Raw genomic sequence first — 13,011 nt, forward strand, 5'->3', positions numbered from 1 at the left:
CTTTTGCAATCTTCTTTTATATTACTAACTAGTTTACCCTGATATTTCATCTTCTCCCCCCTTATCATTTTTTTGGTTATACTCTGCTGGTCTTAAAGGCTTCCCAATCATCTGGCTTCCCACTAATCTTCACTTGTACGCTTTTGTATTTGCTTTTGTGCTGTCCCTGACTTTCCTCATCAGCCATGGTTGCCTCATCGTCCTTGGAATAAATTTCTTCTGTGCCTCCAGAATTGCCCCCAGAAACTCCTGCTGTTGATGCTCCACGGTCTTCCCTTTCCAATCAACTCTGGCCAGCTCCTCCCACATGTCTTTGTAGTAACTAACACTGTTAAATCTGATTCCAGCTTCTCCCTCTCAAACTGCAGGGTGAATTCTATCAGATTATGATCATCTACTTTAAGGGTTCCTTCACCTCAAGCTGTCTAATCAAGTTTATTTTATTACACATGAGTTGCCTGTTCTCTAGTGTGCTCTACCACAAGCTGCTCCAAAAAAGAATCTTGTAGATGTTCCACAAATTTCTTTTCTTGAAATCTGCTACTAATCTGGACTCGGAGACTGAGCTGAGGCTCCAGATGCACAGCCAGGCCCAGGGACCTGATGGAGTCGGAAACAGTGGCAAGTTTGGTCCCAGTGCAGGATCCTGTGGCACTTACAGTGGCTGCATCAGTGAGATTGGCACAGCACCAACTCATGTCTGTAGCAATGTTCATGGAAGTGAGATGGTGCCGGAGAGTGGCGAGTCTTTCTTCCAGCGGTGACAGGGGCATGGCAAACATGGTTGCAGCAGTGTTGTCGGTTCAGTCACAGGGATTTGAGATATCAGGGTGGAGGAGCTGGGATGCAGAGCCATGGTTGAGCTACTTCCAAAGACCACCTAATTATGTTGAAATAACACTATAAGATGAACTGTATTGTTTTATTTTTCTGGCTTTATACTCTGTGTTTTGGTTTATTTTCAAGGTTAAGATGGTGCTGGAGGGTGGCAACACTGAACAACAGTTTTCACTGTATTTGTAATAAATACGTGACAATAAATCAAATTAAAGCAAATAAAATCAAATCCAATTTTCCAAGTCTACATGCAGACTTGAATATATGTTGGAAAAAACTGGCTTATCTATCAATTTCTAGATTAGGCTGGATGAAAAAAAACTTTCTACAAGGTTCTGGACGCAAGTTTGTTCACTGAGCTAGAAGGTCAATTTTCATACGTTTCATATTAGGTAACATCATCAGTGAGCCTCTGGTGAAGCATTGGTGTTATGACCCGCTTTCTATTTATGTGTTTAGGTTTCCTTTGGTTGGTGATGTCATTCCTGTGATGATGTCATTTCATGTTGTGATGTCATTTCCTGTTCTTTTTCTCGGGGGGGGGGGGGGTAAGTAGGGTCCAAGTCCAAGTCGATGTGTTTGTTGATAGAGATCCAGTTGTAATGGCATGCTTCTAGGAATTCTCATGTGTGTCCCTGTTTGGCTTGACCAAGGCTGGATGGGTTGATCCAGTACAATGGTGTCCTTCCTCATCTGTATGTAAGGATACTAGTGAGAATGGGTGATGCCCTTTTGTGGCTAGTTGATGTTCATGTATCCTGGTGGCTAGTTTTCTGCCTGTCCCAACTATCTGTCCTGGGACAAGCCAAACAGAGACACACGTGAGAATTCCAAGAAGCATGGCATTCTAACCGGAACTCTATTAACAAGCACATCAACTTGGAGCCAATTTACCATCCTCTGAGAAAAAGAACAGGACATCACATCACCACAGGAAGTGACATCACCAACCCAAGGAAACCTAAACATATAAATAGAATGCAGGTCATAACACCAGTGCTTCTCTAGAGGCTCACTGATGATGTTATCTAGTATGGTAATGAAACGTCTGAAAATGAACCTTCCAGCTCAGCGAGCAAACATATCCAGAACCTCAATCTGAACTACAAATCTTCTCCAAAGTCGCGTTCTACAAGGTGTAATTCCCCAATCCCAGAAGCACAAAATAATGTAAAATTATTGTGGACAGCAAGCTTAATTGGTAGACATTTTTTGCACTGACCAACCATTTTTGCAACTCTTTTCCTTCCGCTTTACCCACATCTTGAAGAATAAGTGCATCAAATTAATGGAATTTTTTTGCTTTATGATAGACCCTTACACTCAGTTGTCTCTGCTGTTACTCTTTCCCACCAGGCTGAGGTTCTCTAAAGTTTCCAACTATTACGGGATCTCTTATCTCACTATTTATACCTGTACACCTCTGAGCTCATTTCAAATCATTTCCATCAAACTATTGACCAGTCAACTTCCTAGACAGGTTTTATGCCTAACTGACATTGTAAGCAATTCTCTCTTCTTATCTAGTGACCTTCTCTCTTTCAAAATTGCATACACACTTGAAAAACAAATGTCAAGATCCAATCCTTGCAGACTACACCTCGTAAATAATCTTGGCTAAAATCAACTAAAATCTTGGCAATACTTTACAAATCAATGAAAAAAAAGCTGGCACTGGAAAATGTGACTGCTGACTTACGACAAACCCATATCATGCTGTTGGTATAAACCAATTTCGCACTCTATATGATTAGTATGTAGAGTATGTCACATGGTAGCTTCTAGAATATATTGCGGGACTTAATTTGTATGGCAGCTTAGAGAACTCAAGATTCAACTGACCCGTAAAATATTATTTATTTCAAACATTACCATGAGTTTTGTTTAAATTAACAAAATATAGAATTTCTTCCCCTGTCCCAGTTCTATACATTCTTACTGCGAAAACGGTTTAAGTTTTCTCTGACTAAATATTATTCACACCTGAATACCCTTTTGAAGAATCAGACTTAAGAATAAATAATTCTGTGTCTTTGTAAGCTATGTTCATGTTTTGTAAAACTATACAGTAATCACATCAGTTAAGATCACCTTATTTTAAGATTAGGTTGAAAATGTCTAGTTCTGCAGTATGACAATGGGAGAAAAAGCTGTGAGTGAAGAACAGAATTGCTGCATTGCGGAGTTTTATGAAACAAAGCATCTATACATGCATGACGTGACATCATATTATCTGTGTATCATTTGCATTCAGAGGATTATCAGCAAAGCTGTAGATCTGTGTTAACAAGCCCCAAATCTCCACTTATCTTTCAGTGACTTCTTGAATCATTGTTAAACTAATCTAGTCCTAAACCACCATTAGACCACTTTAGAGCTCTCTGAATGCAGGAGCAAAACAGAAACCTGTAACTGCAGAGCTGCACTTATCAAAATTCTACTCACATTGCTCCACTAAACAGGTTGTGAGCCATTTGTCACACATGGTTGACACTCAGAACTCATTAGGTAGCATGACATTACTATTAAAAGGAAACTGGAAAAGCCTAATGAAGCTCAATTTGTTTGCTGACTTTAAAAAAATATGAAAACCCTGAATTCCTTTCTTCTCATTAAAACATTTAGAGGTCAACTATGATTTATGAAACTGAAAGTGCTGGCATTTGGTGTTTAACAAACAATTTTGACTCTGCTAAATATTAGTGGTTTAAGGTTTTAAATGGAAGGCTTCAGTTAATAGACAACAAGCTGAAGGTTAACGATCACTCCTGGAGTATAGTAGTGTTCTTAGATTAAAAAGTGGCTATCCAGCACATTTCACAACTTCAGTTGGCAAATTCTGGTCATTGAAGCAATTGGAACAAAGATATGACACGGAATTTTAATTCCAGAGTGGAAAAAGGGCTACACATGCAGGAGGCTCAGCAGATTTTAAAACAGTGAAACCTCATTAACACATTACTTATCAATTTCCTGACCAAAAGGGAGATAAGACAGTATCATGATGCTGCAGGTTCATTAATATTGGGTGGTTCAAAAATCACTAAGGGCTCAAGGTTAGTGCAGAGTCTGCATACAGTTCCAAGATGGTTAATGATTCAAGTTTTGGGATGGCAGGGAGTGAGCTGAGGACAAAGGCTCACGCTTACAGTTTTGGTGGAGCCTGGAGGAGCAGATAAGTAGATTTTGTGCTCCTTGGCATTCCAGACTTCTTATCCTGGTGATATAGCATCTTTCAACAGTTTGATTAGAAAAATAGCTTAGGTTAAAAAAAACATTTAAAGCAGATGTTATGGGGCCCCTTTTATAGCACAGTGATTGTGTCCCTACCTTTGAGCCAGGAGACCTGAGTTCAAATCCCACCTGCTCCAGAGGTGTTAATAATATCTCTGAACAAGTTGATTGAAATATCACAAACTGATGTGGCCCACTTTTTAGTTGTTAGGAAAATATTTTGTTAAGCTTTTGCTTACATTTCAGCCCATACTCCTGGTGTAGAGGGGTGTGAGCAAGTCAGTGGATTTTTCTGTGCGTCTACTCCTGGGCCTGACCAATTTGGCTATTAAAAAGGTTCATGCAGCAGTCTCTGGAGGGGGTCATTTCCGCTGTTTGCCCCTTTTTTGTGATTATATTTGTGTCTGGGTATCCTCAAAGAGGAGGCCACTGCAAGGGATAGAACGCTTTATCTCCCCATCCAACTCTAGTTTGATTTAGCCTTTTCCTGCTTACCCACACCTTTTGGTGATTTGCATTGCTCGTAATGGGTTTTGCCTGTGTATATTCAATTGGTCATATGGGTGATTTACAGGTGGTGGTTGGACGTTTTTAAAAAAAGGTGACAGTGACTGGGTGGTGGAAAAATGATTTGGTTGAGTGCGATAGCACTTTTTGAAATAGATAAAAAATAAAGCAAATGTTATCCAAGTCCATTTGGATCTATTCACGTACCCCTCTTCTTACTTCTCACTCACCCTTACTGGTCAACATTGTCCTCAATGGCGGTTTGCATGTAATTGATTGGAAAATGTGAATGATTTACAGGTGGCAGTTAACAGATCAAACAAAAACCAAGGGTGATTTGGTGATTGAAAAACAAACATTTAGTTATGTGTAAAAACACATCTGGATATAAATAAATTTAAAAGTTGATTAATTTTTAAATTAATTTGAATGTCCCTGCCTCTGGGTCAGGAGGCCCAAGTTCAAGTCCCACTTCCTCCAGATACAGGATCATAGAGATATACAGCACAGAAACAGACCCTTCCGTGCAACTTGTTCAGGCTGACCGGATATCCTAAGTAAACCTAGCCGCATTTGGCCCATATCCATCTAAACCCTTCCTACTCATATACCCATCCAGATGCCTTTTAAATGTTGTAATTGTACCATCCTCCACCACTTCCTCTGGCAGCTCATTCCATACATGCATTGCACTCTGCATGAAAAGGTTGGCCCTTAGGTCCCTCTTAAAGCTTTCCCCTCCCACCTTAAACCTATGCCCTCGTTTTGGTCCCCCTTCCCACCCCTTGTCTGTTTACCCTATCCATGCCCCTCATGATATTATAAACTTCTATAAAGTCACTCCTTAGCTTCTGGCGCTCCAGGGAAAATAGCCCCAGTCTATTCAGCCTCTCCCTATAGCTCAAACCCTCCAACCCTGGAAACATTCTCGTCAATCCTTTCTGAACCCTTTCAAGTTTCACAACATCCTTCCTATAGCGGGAAGACCAGAATTGTATGAAGTATTCCAATTGTGGTCTAATTAATGTCCTGTACAGCTGCAACATGACCTCCCAACTCCGATACTCAATGCATTGACCAACCAAGGAAAGCAAACCAAATGCCTTTTTCACTATCCTGTCTGCGACTCCAGTTTCAAGTAACTATGAACCTGCACTCCAAGGTGTCTTTGTTCAGCAACATGCCCCAGGAACTTACCATTAAGTGTATAAGTCCTATCCTGATTTGTGTTTCAAAAATGCAGTACCTTACATTTTACTAAATTAAACTCCGTCTGCCACTCCTCAGTCCATTGGCCCATCTGATCAAGATTCTGTTGTACTCTGAGGTAACCTTCTTCGTTGTCCAATACACCTCCAATTTTGGTGTCATCTGCAAAGTTACTAACCTTACCTCCTATGTTCACACCCAAATCATTTATATAAATGACAAGACGTAGTGGACCCAGCACCAATCATTGTGGCACACCACTGGGCACAGGCCTCCAGTCCTTAAGGCAACCCTCCAACACCAACCTCAGTCTTCTACCTTTGAGCCAGTTCTACATCCAAATAGCTAGTTCTCCCTCTATTCCATGTGATGCAACCTTGCTAACCAGTCTAGGAGGAACCTTGTTGAACGCCTTACTGAAGTCCATACTGATCATATACACCTCTTTGCCCTCATCAATCCTCTTCATTACTTCTAAAAAAATTAATCAAATTAGTGAGAGACGATTTCCTACACACGAAGCCATGTTGACTATCCCTAATCAGTCCTTGCCTTCCCAAATACGTGTAAATCCTGTCCCTCAGGATTCCCTCCAACAACACGCTGACCACTGATGTTGGGCTCACCAGTCTATAGTTCCTTGTTTTTCCTTACCACCTTTCTAAGCCAACCTCCGTACTTCTGACATCTCACCTCTGATTATTGATGATATAATTGTCTCAGCAAAGGGCCCAGTAATCCCTTCCCTAGCTTCCCACAGAGTTAAGATCCCGGGGATTTATCCACCTTTACTCATTTTAAGATGTCCAGCACCTCCTCCCCGGTAATATGGACATTTTTCAAGATGTTGCTATTTATTTCCTCACATTCTCTATTTGCCACATCTTTGTCTACAGTAAACACCGACACAAAATATTCGCTTGGTATATTTCCCATCTCCTGCGGTTCTTCACATTGGCATCCTTGCTAATCTTTAAGGGGCTCTATTCTCTCCCTAGTTACCTTTTTGTCCTTAATGTATTTGTAGAATCCCTTTGGATTCTCCTTAACCTTATTTGCTAAAGCTATGTCATGCCCCCCTTTTTGCCCTCTTGATTTCCTTAAGTATACTCCTACCACCTTTATACTCTTCTAAGGATTCACTTGATCTCTGCTGTCTATACTTAATATTTGTTTCCTTCTTATTCCTAACCAAAGTCTGAATTTCTCTAGTCATTCAGCATTCTCTACACCTATCAGCCTTGCCCTTCACCCAAACAGGACCATACTTTCTCTGGACTCTAGTTACCTCATTTTTGAACACTTCCCATTTTCCAGCCGTCCTTTTACCTGCGAACATCCACTCCAATCAACTTTTGAAAGTTCTTGCCTAACACTGTCAGAGTTGGCCTTCCTCCAATTTAGAACTTTAACTTTTAGATCTTGTCTATCCTTTTCAAAACTAATAGAATTATGATCACTGGCCACAAAGTGCTCCTCCATGTACATCTCAGTCACCTGTCCTGCCTTATTTCCCAAGGGTAAGTCAGATTTTGCACTTTGTCTGGTAGAATACATCCACATACTGAATCAGAAAGTTCTCTTGTACACACTTAACAAATTCCTTTCCATCCAAGTCCTGAACACCACAGCAGTCCTAGTCTATATTTGGAAAGTTAAAATGTGCTACCATAATAACCCTATTATCCTTACAGATAACTGAGATCTCCTTACAAATTTGTTTCTCAATTTCCCGCTGATGATTGATCTGTAGTACCATCCCAATAAGGTGATCATCCATTACTTATTTCTTAGTTTCACCCAAATAACTTCCCTCGATATATTCCCAGGAATATCCTTCCTAAGTACTGCCATAATGTTATCCTTAATCAAAAACACCACTCCCCCTCCTCTCTTGGATCTCTTTCGATCCTTCCTATAGCATCTATACCTTGGAACATTAAGCTGCTGGTCCTGTCTTTCCCTGAGCCATGTCTTTGTAATTGCTTTGATATCCCAGTCCCATGTTCCCAACCATGCCCTGAGAATTCTAGCAAGTCTCCCTGACAGTATATTAATCCCTTTCCAATTCAGGTGCAATCTGTCCTTCTTATGCAGGTCACTTTTACCCCAGAAGAGATTTCAATGAGCCAAGCATTCATCTGTTCTATCCTCCTGTTTCTACCCTCACTAGCTTGTGGCACTGGGAATAATCCAGATATTACTACCCTCGAAGACCTTCTTCTTACATTCCTGCCTGACTTCCTATATTCTCTCCTCAGAATTTCCTTCTTTTCTCTTCCAATATCGTTACTTCCAACATGAACAACAATCTTGTGCTGTTCCCTCTCACCTTGGAGTATATTTTGCACTCTCGCTGAGACACCCTTCAGCATTGTTCCAGGGAGGCAACACACCATTCTGACGTCTTGCTATCAGCCACAGAAACATTTGCCTGTGGCTCTGACTAGAGAGTCCCCTATCACAATCGATCGCCTGGAACCTAGTGTACCCCTCATTACATTCAAGCCAGTCATGGTACCAGAATCCTAGCTGTCAGTGCTACATTCCCCTGAGAGTCCATTATCACTCCATACATTTTCCAAAACAGCATACTTGTTTGAGATGGGGATAGCCACAGGAGGCTCCTGCACTACCTGCCTTCCTCTCCTACCTTTCTTGGAGCCACCCATCTACCTGACTGTATCTTCAGTTAATGTGTAATAACATCTCTAAACAGGTTGATTTTAAAAAAAGGTAATTTAGTGATGGGAAGAGCTGTTTGGTTGTGTCATAGCATGTCTGAATAATTAAAAGAAAAATAAGCTTTACCTATGGTGCAACGGTGGTGTTCCTACCTCTGAACCAGGAGGCCTGATCCATTAGTCTGTAATAATGTCTCTGATCATATTGATTGGAAAATATCTAAAATGTTACTTCTACAGGAAGAACCACCCAGAAATGTTTTTTTGACTTCCATTTAGAACCATAATTACACTCTAAACAAAAATAAATTATCTATGTTTCTGTCATGAAGTTATGAAGTAATCCACCATTTATCAGTCAACGTTACCTTTTGTTATTGGGAAATACTGATGTTATTGAGATATACTAATTAAAGCATTTTTAAATTAGTACGGACCAACATCTTGCAGCACAGGTAAGACAAAGATCATACACTGTTCATTTCAAAGAAATGTACTGATTCCTACTTTACATTTTATAAATACCAACAGCCTTATTCACGCACTTCTCAGCTAAGTCCCAGCAGCACAATTATAATCATTAGTTTTAATGATCACTTACATAGTCATCTAATTGCAAATTGATCCTTAATTTGCATCATTATTTCAGTCATCTAGATTTGACAACCATAGAACCATCAATAAGATGCATAATTGGTTTAGTCTATGTCAGATAAGCTAATACATGATCATAATTGTAATCTAAGCATGGAATTGCAACAAAAGAGCACAACTTCACAACCATTCTCATCACACAGATTTCTTGATTCATAAATAAAATGTAAAGAACTATTAATACTGGAATCTTTAATGTTCTACTGGAAGGCCATCCTCATGGGTATGGCCTTAACCATGATCATGGGTTCATATTGTGCTACACATAACTCCATCATAATGTTCTGTAAAATCTTCCTTACTGTCTTGTTTTGATTCCATTACCTTGATAATTCATTGTGATCTCTCTACCTTAATTAGTTTGTACAGTTTTGGATTACTTGTTACTTTCCTTAGACCCTTGCCATTCAACTCTATCATGCTATTCCAGCCATTTGGCTTGTCTCCAACACCACCTTATTTTTAATTTTTTGTAATTATCTCTCTGCCGCATTTAATTGGATTAGAAGTCATCCCATTCACTTACTGTTCACCTGTTGACAATTTACTCACACCATCTGACACTTTCGATCACCTGCAGAAACTTATTATTCGACACTTCACTCACATGATTTGAATGATCTTTTGATCACTCTGCCTGTTGATCTCTCTGCCTGTAAATTCTGTGTCTGTGTACTCTCCTTCACTTCATCTGACAAAGGGGCAGCATTTCAAAAGCTTGTGATTTCAAATAAACATGTTGGACTATAACATGGTGTTACGCGACTTCTATCATTGTACAGGATATAAGTAACATCCAGGGAGGGATTCAGAAAAATTACAATCTATTCAATAATGGCTTGAATAAACTGTTGGTACTGTAGGCTGCACAGGTCATTATAGATTTCTTCCTAAGATCTTAAAAAAAGTGGCCAGAAATAGTTGATGTGTTTGATTTTAATTTTCCAAAACACTCTTGATTTAAAGAAGGTCCCACTGAAGTAAAAAATAGCAAACTGTACCTTCTTTATTCAAAAAAGGAGACAGAATAGAAAACTGCAGGCAAGTTAGCTTAACATCTATCATAGGGAAATTATTAAAACCTTTTATGTAATAAGAAATAGCAGATAAGTTAGATAATTTCCAAGTAATCAAGCAGAACCAACATGGTTTTTTAAAGGGAAATCATATTCAATCAATCTATTGGAGTTCTTTTGAGGAAATGACCTGCACTGTGGATAAACAGGAATGGATGATGTACTATACTTAGATTTTCAAAAGGCATTTGATAAAAATGACATCAAAGGTTATTGTGGAAAATAAATGCTCAAGGTATGGGGGTTGCATATTTGCATGGTCAGAAGATTGGCTATCTAACAGAAGGAAGAGAGAATGCATAAATGGGTCTTTTTCAGTGTAGCAAGATGCTATGAATGGTGTGCCACTGGGATTTATATCAATGATTTAGATGAAGGACATTATACATAGTTTCATTAATTGGGTGATTTAATGGTGGCACACAATGAGTGAAAAGTATTGTGAGTGATGTGGTGATAGAAAAAAAAATCAGTTGCATGCAAGCGTACTTCTGGATATAAAGAAAAAAAATGTTAAAGAGATGGAGGCTGTTGTGGCACAGTGGTCATGTCCCTACCTCCGAGTTAGGTTTGGATCAAATGACATCACAAAAGTATAAGATAAAATTTCACCACGGAAATTATTCCCAAGAATCAGTTTTTCTTTGCAATTTGCCTTGGAATTCATGGAGACAAATGAAAGTATTCTGAATAGGTTTTTCTGTTGATGGTAGATGTCATAGCTTTATTAGCAGTACTAATTTTTCCTGTCAAATGCCTCAGTTCTGACCAACACCTTGCTCAATGGTCATTTACAGGAAAATTGCAAACCTTGTGAATCTTTACCATTTGAATATCCACATGATGAATTTTAATTTCATTGGAAAGCTGAAATATTTCATTTTGAAACTACACAATGGTGTTGAACAACTTAGATAGTGTCATAAAACATGGTGGCGGCACGGTGGCACAGTGGTTAGCACTGCTGCCTCACAGTGCCAGAGACCTGGGTTCAATTCCCACCTCAGGCAACTGGTCTGTGTGGAGTTTGCACATTCTCCCCGTGTCTGCGTGGGTTTGCTCCGGTTTCCTCCCACAGTCCAAAAATGTGCAGGTTAGGTGAATTGACCATGCTAAATTGCCCGTAGTGTTAGGTGAAGGGGTAAATGTAGGGGAATGGGTCTGGGTGGGTTGCTCTTCGGAGGGTCGGTGTGGACTTGTTGGGCCAAAGGGCCTGTTTCCACACTGTAAGTAATCTAATCTAAACATCAAAGAACTGTGGATGCTGGGAATCTGAAAGAAAAACAGAATTTGCTGGATAAATGCAGTGAGTCAGGCAGCAACTATGGACAGACAGCATAATGGCACAGATTGAAGATTGGCTATCTCACAGGAGGAAGAGAGAAGGCATAGATGGCTCTTTCTCGGTGTGGCAAGATGTAACGAGCTTTGCTAGGGTTTACGCTCCACAGGTGTATCATGAAATCTCTGATAAGGTTAATTTAAAGTGCCTACTTAAATCTCTAGGGATTTTGTATTGCAGTGGTAAGGTCTTGATACTGGGGATGTTGGCCTGGTTGAGGGCGCTGGTGTTGGTGCATCTTTCTTCCCAGTGGATTTGCAGGATTGGTGGTACTGCTCCAGCAATTTTAGCCGTTTGCTGTTGACAGTCCATTTCTCAGAGCTAAATAGGAGGACAGGAATCACTACAGCTCTGTAAGCCATGATCTAGGGATTGGATCTGATGTTATTGACTTCAAACCACTCTTGATTGGCTACTATAGGCTGGGCACATTGTCCACATGACTGACAATGAGACTCCCCAAGCAGGTGTTTAAAAATGACAAGCAAGCTCTAGGTGAACAGTGATATCCTCAAGGCCTCACTGGCAAAGGGCAGCATTCCCACAGACACCTGGGAACCACTGGCCCAAGACCATCCAAAGTGGAGGAGTATCCAGGAAGGTGTCAAGCACTTTGTGATTTACCACTAGGAAAAAGTGGAAGCCGGGTGAAAACAGCAAATGAAGCGTGCTGCCACACCAACACCCCTTCCCATGACCTATGTTCCTCAAATACAGAGCTTGCAGTGGCCACACCAATCTGCACAACCACCTACAGACTCACCCTGAGGGTGGAAGAGAGTCATCCTCATCTACAAGGAATCACAAATGACAATGACAGGTAATGTCTGTACTTCTGAGCAACTAGGCCTGGGTTCAAGACCCACCTGCCCCAGAGGTAATATCATCTCTGAACAGGTTAATTAGACAATATTTAAATGGAGACTCTTGTGGCATTGTGGTATCTCTTTTCCAAAAGAAAGTTTAACTATGTAAGTTAGCTTGCTGAGCTTGAAGGTTTTTTTTCAGATGTTTTGTCACCATGACTAGGCAACATCATCAGTGAGAGTCTCCGGTGAAGCGCTGGTGGTATGTCCCGCCTCTCTATTTATAGGTCTTGGTTTCTTAAGTAGGTGATGTCATTCTCATTTTTTTTAAGGCAAGGTAAATAGGATCTAAATCATGTTTTTTTATGGAGTTCTGGTTATAATGCCATGCCTTTAAGAATTCCCGTGTGTGTCCTTGTTTCACCTGTCCTAGGATGTGTGTGTTGTCCCAGTCAAGCGGTGTCCTTCTTTGTCTGTATGTATAGAAACTAGTGATAGTGGGTCATGTCTTTTGGTGGCCAGGTGGTGTTCATGTATCCTGGTGGCAAGTTTCCTGCTAGTTTGTCTGATGTGGTCTTTTTTACAGTTCTTGCATGGTATCTTTAAAATGTCGTTAGTTTGACTGGTAGTATCTAATGGATCCTTTAGATTCATTAGTCACT

General features: G+C 40.2%; 1 protein-coding gene across 1 annotated transcript in view; it reads right to left on the reverse strand.

The window, feature by feature from the left end:
• The window catches only part of agbl4 (AGBL carboxypeptidase 4), an 855,821-nt gene that overhangs the window by 47,792 nt on the left and 795,018 nt on the right, over window positions 1–13,011 (reverse strand). The window lies entirely within an intron of this gene.

This window comes from Chiloscyllium punctatum, chromosome 7 (assembly GCF_047496795.1).
Source record: "Chiloscyllium punctatum isolate Juve2018m chromosome 7, sChiPun1.3, whole genome shotgun sequence".
NCBI classification, from domain to species: domain Eukaryota; kingdom Metazoa; phylum Chordata; class Chondrichthyes; order Orectolobiformes; family Hemiscylliidae; genus Chiloscyllium; species Chiloscyllium punctatum.